Source organism: Pygoscelis adeliae, unplaced genomic scaffold (assembly GCF_000699105.1).
Source record: "Pygoscelis adeliae isolate BGI_AS28 unplaced genomic scaffold, ASM69910v1 Scaffold130, whole genome shotgun sequence".
Taxonomy (NCBI): domain Eukaryota; kingdom Metazoa; phylum Chordata; class Aves; order Sphenisciformes; family Spheniscidae; genus Pygoscelis; species Pygoscelis adeliae.
Window position 1 is genome coordinate 801,874 of NW_008824031.1, and position 10,484 is coordinate 812,357.

Below are 10,484 nucleotides of genomic sequence, written 5' to 3' on the forward strand. Positions count from 1 at the left end.
GAGGAAGAAATAATAGAAAGAAATCTCTGAATAATTATTGAAATATGGCATAAGTGTTACAGCTATAAAGACACCAGACAGTCTGTATTTAGACCTACTGTCTCTCATAACTTGAATTCTTGCTGCAGTTGACCTCAACTGGTCACTGTAACCGGTCACTCCATCAGCACACGCACGCGACACTGAGACCTCCCTGGTATCTCAGGCCAGGGGAGGGTAGGGCGTGCTACCAGAGCAGGGAGACGAGCCAGGCTCTAAGTCAGCTAATCCTCCTCTTCCTGGGCATCAACCAACAAGTTCTTGGTGTAAAGTCCTTCCCTTTTCCCAAGTATAAACATGCTGGTTTCCACAGCACTGCTCTCAGCAAACCATTATCTGCTTCCTTGCAAGCATGCAGAGGCAAAGATTGTTTCAGGGGAATTCCTTGGTGAAAACACAAAGGCTTTTTCTGGACAAATTGCCACCATTTGCAGGAATTTCTTCTGCCCCTGCCAATGTCAAGCACATTGGTAATATCCCAACAGCTGATAAGTGGCACCTCCTCCCCCTGCAGAGCATATGTCAGCCCAGGAGACCTGTCCTCCAGAATAACCCTGAAGTACCAATATGGAGCAAGCACATACTTGGCCAGAATACTGCCCTTCCACCTTGCAATGTCCCTCACACCGTTCATGACATGCCATCGCAAGCAGAGGCAGTGAGGAGAGGGGCAGGTGACCCCAAGCCTCCAGCTGCCTCACTAATACAGTTATCCATACGCTGCTGAATGAAATTCAAGGTGTCAGCTCACATGAGTCCCAGCTGAAAAATGAGGCAGCACTCAATGCTTTGCTGCCCAACTGGTGCTGCTCAGACAGCAATCGCTCCCCAAAGAAACAAACAACAACTGGTGGGACAGGCAGACACAATGCGGTCAGGGACACCCCACTCCTAATCTCCTGCTACCCTGAGCCCTAAACGCAGGAAACGACACACAGCAACACCCTCCCAGGAGGGGCACACGCAAACCTCTCGCCCCCATGCAATCCCCACGCTTGGTGGCTGACCCTGACCTCAAGGTAGGGCAGGTCTTAAGCGTCTGCAGTACAAAGCTGCTGCTTCTCTCTGTTACTATTCACATTACATGCAGCCCCTCAGTCCAATTTGCAATCACCCAAGTGGCTGTGGCAGGCATGTGCAGTGTAAGGTAAGGATGGTCCAGGTAAGGATGGTTGAGGGATGCTGCCCAGGACCTTCACCTCAGCACATGGCCCTGACGACGGGAACGTCTCCAGCTGCAGCCTCGCGTATTGCAGCAGCTAGTGCTACACAAGCTGGGGTTGTACCTGACCTGCCACATGGTCCCTCACACCCTTTGGGAGGATGCAAGAGGGTCTCCTTCCACCGCCCTGCCTGCCCAGGGTCCATCCTCACAACAATCAGGCTGTGTGGGCATTGCACCTGGGCTGGGGCTCCGAGAGGGCTCACCGCACCTTACCTACAAAGCAGAGGGGGAAGACTGTCTCCGCTCACAGCATGGGTAGAAATCCCCTTTCCCCATCCATGGGCATTCATAGCCCCATCCATGGGCATTCATAGCCCCATCCATGGGCATTCATAGAACTACCTTTTATCCTGCTGGACTCAAAGACAACCACACACAGGGGTCCTGCCTGTACAGCACAGATGCACGGTCTTCCTTGGTCCCTCTGCTACCCAAAATTGTGGACATCACTGTTCCCAAAGGATGTGAGGGGACATTGATTAACTGGTGCAGCAGTGTTTGTTTTAGCTTCTTACAGCATGTCTCAGACACTCATTTAGATCAACAGAATTTAAAGGCAGAACAATCCCTCTAGCCCCCTTTGAAGGGCAGAAAGGCTTCCATCCCAAAAAGCTGATCCAGACAAAAAATTAGGGTAGATTTTATCTGGTACCAAGTCACAGGTCATTTAAAAAAGGGTTTATTTCTGGGAACCAGCTGTCTCCCAAAAATTCAGTTTGCCCTGGATCTGACCCTGATGTAAATCAGCACAGCCTTTGGGCTGCTGTATTTCACAACAGCTGACTACAGCCACTCAGGGGTCCCAAACCAGACGAGGGTCATCACAGGGGAGCAGAGATGTATTCCAGCAGCAGGATATTCCCCTACATAAAAGCAGGAAGAGGTAACCAAAGGAACCAATTTATGCCAAAAACTCCCATCTTCCAAGGAAGTTTCAGCTGTGTTCAAGATGGCCCTTTGCAAAAGGAGTCAAAACAATATGCAAAATCTGACCCACAGTTTTGATACTACCTCTCAGCATCTCCTTAAAGAGCACACCAGGAACACAGCAAAATGTAACACAGATCGCACTTCTGTGAAATTTCATGCTTTTGTGGAGAAGAGAGGCATTTTCTTAGTTTTGTTTATGTCAAGCCAGCAAACATCACAGGAACTGGCAGCAGGAGTTCCTGAGGGCCTGTCTCCAAGGAAACTCAAAATAACTAAAATCACACCTTATTTATTTTGATGCAGACTTGCCAAAGGTAACTCTTACTTGAGAGCCGAGGCATGGTTTATTTCAACATCAGTCACATTTAACATAAACTGCTCTTGTGTGCAGTGACAGCAGCAACCCAGCGGCTGATCGTGCTTTTGTTCTCACAGAGGAGTGGACTGCCTCAATCCCACTTTCAAAGAAAAGACTAACCAGCTTCCCGACTGGTAACAGCCGAGAGCCCGAGAACAGTCCTGCAGAAGTCACTTCAGCCCAGTGGTTTCTGTGATTGAATGGGTCCTGCATTAGAAAGTGATTTAAGAAAGCCTGAGTTGACACATGTTACAGAGCAGCCCACAGGTGCAGAGCTCCCAATGGTCTGCAACTCCGCTGGAAAGATTTTAGGCATCTATAAATTGAAAAGCCGCAATTAAGTGGTTGAATCACAAATATAAGAGGACTCTCTAGCTTAAATGCACACTTGCACCAAATACTGAGCCTTGCTTATGATCAATCACAACCTCCACAACAAAAGGCAAGACTGATCCATCTGTCGGGAGGGGACACAGGGGTCCAAGTGGGAAAAAAAAAAAAGAATTTCCAATAAAATGTTAAAAAAAACCTGAAGTGCCTAAACCCAGATGTCAAAAGCAGAAAATAACTGGTACACCCTCGCAATTAACCTGTTTCACCGGAACAGCACTTGCAATGGGGTGAGCAGCACTCCTCAGCTACGGCAAGGATCACTGAGATTCTGCTTGGATCTGAACAACAAAACCGGAGCTGGAGCACTTCAGATGAGATCAAGAAGGGGAAAAGAAGGCAGGGAAGGGAGGTGTCCTCCTAAGCACTAGTGATCTGCAGGCAAGAAATAAGGCTACACTCCGAGAGGCTGGGAAGGAAGGAAGAACACAGCGTTTTCACTGTGTCCTGGACATTAAAAAATAAACATAAAATGAAAAAATAAAAATAAAATAAACCCTTTTTTAAATGACCTGTTGTACGTTCTCATCATAACTGGACCTGTTATCAAATGAAAACAACTCTCAGGAAAACACAATGTGTGCTTTTCTGATTAACAACATTTACACTTCTCCGAAGGGAAAACGTGGAAACTGATTTGTTACTACACTAAGCTCATCCAGGGCTTGCATTTCAAGACATTCAAATCACCTCCTAATATAAGGCTGTCCTGCTTCCCCATCATACTATCTACAATGCATCATGTTTTAAATACCTAGTAGACAAAATGCACAGCAGCATATATCTGAAGACAGAGGTATTTTATAGCTCTTCTTTCTACCAAGATCATATTAAACAGATAGTCCAAATCACAGATAGGAATGGCACCTCTGGGTCTGCCAGTCCCGTACCACCACCGTCTTGGATCATCAGTCTCCAACCAGACACGCAACCAGGCAGCTCGCTTGTGATTCTCAAAACCGCACACATCAAATCAGCAAAAGCCCCTGCTTAGCATGGGAGCAGCAAAAGCAGCTTCAGAAGCACGCAGGAGTCTCCACAGAGGTACGCATCAGGCTGGCTACATGTGCTGCAGACACTCTACAGCTTTGTGTTTGGTGAAGGGTCTGACACATAGAACAGGGCACTCGGGATGAAACCACGAGCTGCAGAGACGCCAAGCAAAACCCAGAAGGAAACAAGACCTGCTTAGGAAGGCAGAGGGAGAAATACAGCCAGACAGCCTGTGTTTCCCCACAGGGCCAGGGAGCAGACGCAGCTCAGCTGTCTACGTAGATACAGATGCTGTTTTTTCCCCAGGAGAATTATCATGGGCAAAAACCTACTGCTCAGGGTTGAGATTTGGACCTCAGCCCTGCCGGTGCCGTGAGGCATCGTGGTATTGGAGATAAAATAAACAAACAAGAGCAGTTTCCCTATTCCTCACTGCAGTCTGTTGTGCACGTCTGGCACAAGATAACTGCAGCATTCTGGTGGCAGCACGCAATAAACATTTGCTCAAATACTTTCCATAGTGAACAGGTTACATTTCTGCCAGTACTGTGCTCTGCACAAGTGTCCCAGTAAGGAAATACAAACCTCTTCCAGTGTCCCACTTTAAAAGGGAGACAGGCAAAGCCAACATTTAAAAAAAAAACAAAAAAAAAAACCAAAACACCAGCCACAAAAATCGCTTGCATTCTGGCCTGAAATAAGACTTTTGCTCTTCAAAAGTAAAACCCCAGATAACTTTTAATGACAGATATGAACACTGGGTCTCCCTCTTTCACCACGATGCATTTCACAGAGTTGTGTATATTGGCCATTTCAGTACTTTTCCAGGGTATTAGTGTATGTTCCATCCTGCCCCAGGCTGGTTGCAAGTGAGACACCCCCACAAGAGGCAGCCTGATCGCTCCCAGGGGCGTGTGCTGCCGGTTTCTAAATGACTCTGCCTAAGCAGACAAATGTCTCTTCAGCAGGTGTAGCCACCTCATCCGGCAGCTAGACTCACATTACAGCTCCCAAGCTGCAGAGGCTCCTGCCTTGAGCTTTGCTGCAGTCAAGATCATGGGTTTAGTGGATCTGTGGCAGGACCAGGGCCTGAGTATTCATGCAAAAAATAAGGCACTGAAGAAAATAGAGAAATCCCCCAGGAAAATGAAACTGTAATCCCCACAGCTTGGCAAAGGGATTTGGAGGCCGGCATAGTTCCCATAACAACTTAGCCTGATATTTTGGGGTAAAATGGGTTTCTTTCACCTTTCCCAAAGTGGAGCTCTGGTTCAAGTGACCCAGGGTCAGATCCTGACTGCAGGCAGGGAACATGCTGCCCACAGATGCACTGGGTTTCCCTTCGTTTTACATGGCCACCCAGGAGGCATGGAAAAGCATCATCTTAGGTGGGGCAGAAGCCTGAATTTCTATAGCGCAGCCGAGCTGCGTGCTAGTGCCTGGATCAGGATCTCAGACATGGAAGGGGGTCCCCTTTTTCCCTGCCCGCTCTGGAAAGGGACAAACCCTCCCTCCACAGGCCAGGCTTCCAGCACCTTGCCAGGCGCATGCAGCCCTCTCACCCCTAATAACCACCTGCCCGCAGTGCCACCATCTCCCCTGCCTCCAGCAATGAACTCCCCTCCCAGGTTTGCCAGTCCTGCCATGCTTCCAGCCTCCTCAACCCACATTTCATCAGACATCGTAATCCTCCCATCAACTGCACATCAACAGATAACAATGGGAGAGGCAAGAGCCAAAAAAACAACTCTGGGCCTGGAAATACGGGATGTGCATCCTTCCTCCCACAGCTGCTGCCCAGGCACCTGGAAACACTACCTGTCAAAAAGCAGAGCCTTCCCAAGGCTAGATCCTTTCCCTTCTGCCTGTAAGACACCTGCTTCCCTTGTGACACCTAATGAATGACTGTCTCGAGATCACTGCAATTCCCAATGCCCAGGGACTAACTTAAGTGCTGGTTTACACCCTCTGGGTAACTGCAACAAAACAGCACGAGTGGGGCACCACCCTGTCCCAACTACAGCTTCCCACTCCAGCCCCACGCTTCCATGGGGAAGGAGGTCGGGACAAAAGGCAGCAGAGATTCCCCATGGCTTCTACTGGGAGCTCCCAATGCAGGAAATACCTGAGTGATGGAGGGATATGACTTCTGCACCGCAGTGAATTCACCTAGAAGTACCAGGAAAAAGATAATCTACCAAGCTCACACCATCTGCTTCCTCCCAGCATAATGCTGTAGACAAACTACACCACACCTATTCGCACCTGTTTACATATACACTTACTAAACTACATAGGAGAGACATCATATTATCAAGTACAGCCTGGGGAAGGTAGGATACGTCAGGTCAATGAAACCTTAATTTGACCAGATGTCACATACACACAGAGTTCACCATCGCACTGTATTATTTGTGGAGTGCGCCATGCACCCTGCGTACCAAACACGAACAGATCCTGTGGGGAAAAAATATCCGGTAACAACACAATAACAGATTGCATCTTCATGCCTACGTACACAAGAGCAGAAGCAGGATTACACAGGCAATCTTCACATTGGTATGTCATAACTGCTCCGCAGTTCTAAACACTTGACTTAGCAGCCATAAGAGTGTTCCTTCAGTGCCTAGAACACTTGTAATTCCCTAGCTTTTTACCAAAGCAAGCTAAAAAGAGGGAAATGCCTGTTCAAGCAGTATCAAGTAACCATTTATCCGATTCACCAGCAGAATGAACTTGTATGTTCAGCTCACAAACCCCTAGCACTTGAACTGACTAATTGATACCATAAGCAGCATGCAATGCCCCATACAGACCAGTGACAGACGCTTGGCTACTAGCTTTCACAGCTATCTGCTGACACCAGAATAAAAGTGAGTTTTGAGCCCATCTCAGGCCTAAGGGAGATGCTGCTCAGCAGTCATGTCCTGTAATGCCCGCTTTCCCCACACTGAACAGCTTCTGACCTATATGCACCACCCTGCTGCTCCTCCTCTCACTCTGCACACATGACAGACTCCTCGTCGTGCCTCCCCACTCAGCCAAATCTTAATCTCCTGGTGAGGCTTTATAGAGTAGAAATCCAACGACTAAATGCAAAGATCTGGCCTCTGGCTTCCTGAAACAGAGGTCAATAGGGTGAGCAAGTACTCCGGAAGTATCATTATACTCTTGGCTTGTCCTCGCACTTTCCTCAACAGCTGCTTTGACCACTGTCTGACTCAGAATACCAGGCTAGATGCACCCTGATCTAATCTAGCCCAGTTGCTCTTACATCTAAACCCCAGCTTTGTGCGTCCCTGCACTTAGTTCCTCTTTGTCCAGCTTGTGACAGTTCTATTCTCCAATCCACCTCCTCACCAACCTCACTCCCAGATGAAACATGACTTAAGACAATAGCATCAAGTTGCATGCTGATCACATGCAAACTCCAACTTTTTTCCAAAGGTTTGGAACTTGGTCAAACACATTTAGATTATTGGGGGGGAGGGGGAGGTTAAAAAAAAAAAATCACCTCTGACCTAGGCATTTACTCTTGAAAAGTGTCACCCCCCAGCTCTACAATGCCAGAACTTCAAAGAACAGGTTAAACATACTTTTAAATAGTTTACATGAAGAAAACAGCATTTTTCTCAGGGTTGCTCATGGCGAAGACCGAAGAAGGGAGCTGATCACGTCCAGAACACACTGCCTAAAACAGATGCCTGGAAAATAAACTCTTAGCCCAAACAGTTACGAAGTTTAGCAGACTTACAAGCAATTGAAAACAGCGTCTCCTGATAGGAAGTGTCATACTGTCTTAAAAGGCACAAAGGACAAAGGCATAAAACAGAAAGCATCATGCCATCTGCACCTACTCTTGCTGTAACTCACACTCACATGTACAACCTCAGCCCACGTAGGACAATAGCATGCCCAAACCATTGCTCTAAAGAGAGGGAAATACTCAAGGGAGCACTGGTTAAACATTTTGCTTTCCCAAATTTTCCAATAAACATCTCTCTCTCAAACAAAAACAGGGAAATCATGACCCTGCTTTCCCTTCCATTAAATATTTACATTCAGCAAAAATGCAAGAGAGGCTTTGTTTACGGCAGAGGGGAAGGTTTTAATGGTTAAGTGAAAATTTTAAGTTTGCAAAATGTTTGTCCCCTGAGTAAATACCAGTCACATTAAGCAAATGATCAAAGCTGATAAAAATGGCAACTGTATTTCCCAAAACGAATGTTGGGGGGGGGGAGGAGAATTACTTTGTTCAAGATGGTCCAAAAATCCTCTTATTTTTGGTTAAAAAAAGTAAACCTTTTCAGAGAATTACTTCCTACCACCACCAAGCTTCACAGAAAAAAACATGCTAGTGCAAGTTAGTGAAAGTCTACATTTCCACACTCCTGCTGTTTGTTGACTGTTACCTGAAGGGAGCCAGTGAGACTGTTGAAGAAATCAAGCACTGTTCTTCAGAAAAAGGGCACAACTGAGCCCCCTGACTCTGCGTAACAACAGCGTGCATGCCAAGCTACACTACATGGCATTTTAGCCCATGCATTAACATTCAAACCCAATGTAAATCTCGCATTTACTTGTACTAGCAGCTTTACAGTGCTGCAAAAACATTTAAAATATTTCTAATCCTCTTAGTAGGTACAGAAGATTTCAAGGTAGATTATGTTTCCACACTATCAAACCTACTTAATTTTAAGCTTAAAGACTGGTTTTCTTCACCTCTTTGTTAACCAGAAAACAAATCTAGTACCTATATGAAATAAGTAAACACAGGCGAAACTAAAGCTTGATTGTTTGGTAACAAAGCCATCATTTTTTGCTGTTTAGGGATCTGATAACTTGAGACAACATGTTCCAAGAAAATATCAAAAGACAAGACACTCCTAAAACAGTAAAACGAGAAAGGCAAGACTGCAAGGTCTCCAGAACAAGGGTTATTTCTTGTGTTGTATATTTGCGCACCGTCTAATACACATGGTCTCAACAGGGAACCACAAACCGTATCATGATGAAATCACTAAGCAGTAACAGTCTTAGAGACAAAAAAACACCGACCAGGTCCTCCAGTCCGTTCTCCAGACACTGCCAGTCTGCTCCCAGTTGTGCACTTTAAGGGATTAAATGCCAATATCTTGAAATATATAAGCAAAATAACTGTGCAGTGAATGTACAGTTTCAGGGTCAGGACCACAGAAATACTACAGGTGCAAACACTATCATAAGAGCTCTGTCCATCTGCTCTGATAATTGCCCTGCTTCTTAAGTTTTCCCCAAGACAAATGACTGTGGCAGTCTGCACAACGATTTTGTGACATGGACAGTCACAGTAGGAAAAAAGTCTATTTTTAGATCTCATCCTCCATCTGCTCACACACAACTTTGCTTGAATATCAAGTCTCTGTTCACAGTCTCTCTTCTGCACTGAGTCTTAATGACAATCATCTTATTCGGAGCCCAAGGTAGCTCTGGAAACCATCTTTATAGGCAAATGGCTAGGAAACTAATGTGCTCTGCTGTTCAAAACAAGACCTTACATGTGATCCTAGAAAAAGCTTTATTACTGGAGACAGTAAACTAATATGTTTATAAAGGGTCACATGTAACTCACCCCATGAACATAAGCAGCTGGCTTTTACAGGCAACCCAGAGCCTTCATTCTGGTGAAATAACGAAAACCTCCTTTAACACCACCACCACCACCTATAAGCCCCCAAATACAACCGTTTCACTCTCACAGATACTGCTGGCTCCTCCAGTAATCCCAAATCATTTACCTTCTAGAAGAGAGCATGGCAAATGTAGAGCATCACAAGGTTGGTAGTCCACACGCAACACTGACAAGCCAACTCAGACTTACAAAGAAGCATGAAATACCCTGTGGTATGGAGTGGCTCACAATCCACACTGTCCAGTTAACCCCATAAAAAAACAGAGAAACAAACAATGCATTTTAAGCACGGCTGATATTTGAGCACTTTTATTTTAGGGTGCACAACTTGAGACCTGTTATTCTCAGAGTGCTGAACCTTGACAGTAAAAAAAAAAAAAACCTCAAGTACCTTCAAAAGGTATTACGATGGGCACCCTAAAACTCAGGACGTTTTTGGAAACCAAGGCCACTGTGTATGTTTTCCCCCTTCAGGTCACAAGAGAACACATTTTTAATGTCTCACCTTTACACGCCTTGCCAGTCAGACACGTAGAAACATGAGATAAAAGATAGTGTGATTCACAGGAAAACCCAAACAAATGATCTGCTGTCAAACAGAAGTATGCTTCAGACTCTACCACTGCAGCACAGCCATGCCATTCACTGCCAGCTAGCAGAGCAGTACAAACACCGCAAGCCCTCCTTCTGTGGACACTAACATTTTAGCAGGGCCTGTTGCGACAGGACAAGGGGGAATGGCTTTAAACTAAAGGGGGGGAGATTTAGGCTAGATCTAAGGAAGACATCTTTTACACTGAGGGTGGTGAAGCACTGGCCCAGGTTGCCCAGAGAGGTGGTGGATGCCCCATCCCTGGAAACATTCCAGGTCAGGTTGG

General features: G+C 46.1%; 1 protein-coding gene across 1 annotated transcript in view; it reads right to left on the minus strand.

The window, feature by feature from the left end:
* Positions 1–10,484, minus strand: part of CEP170B (centrosomal protein 170B) — a 59,207-nt gene that overhangs the window by 47,387 nt on the left and 1,336 nt on the right. The window lies entirely within an intron of this gene.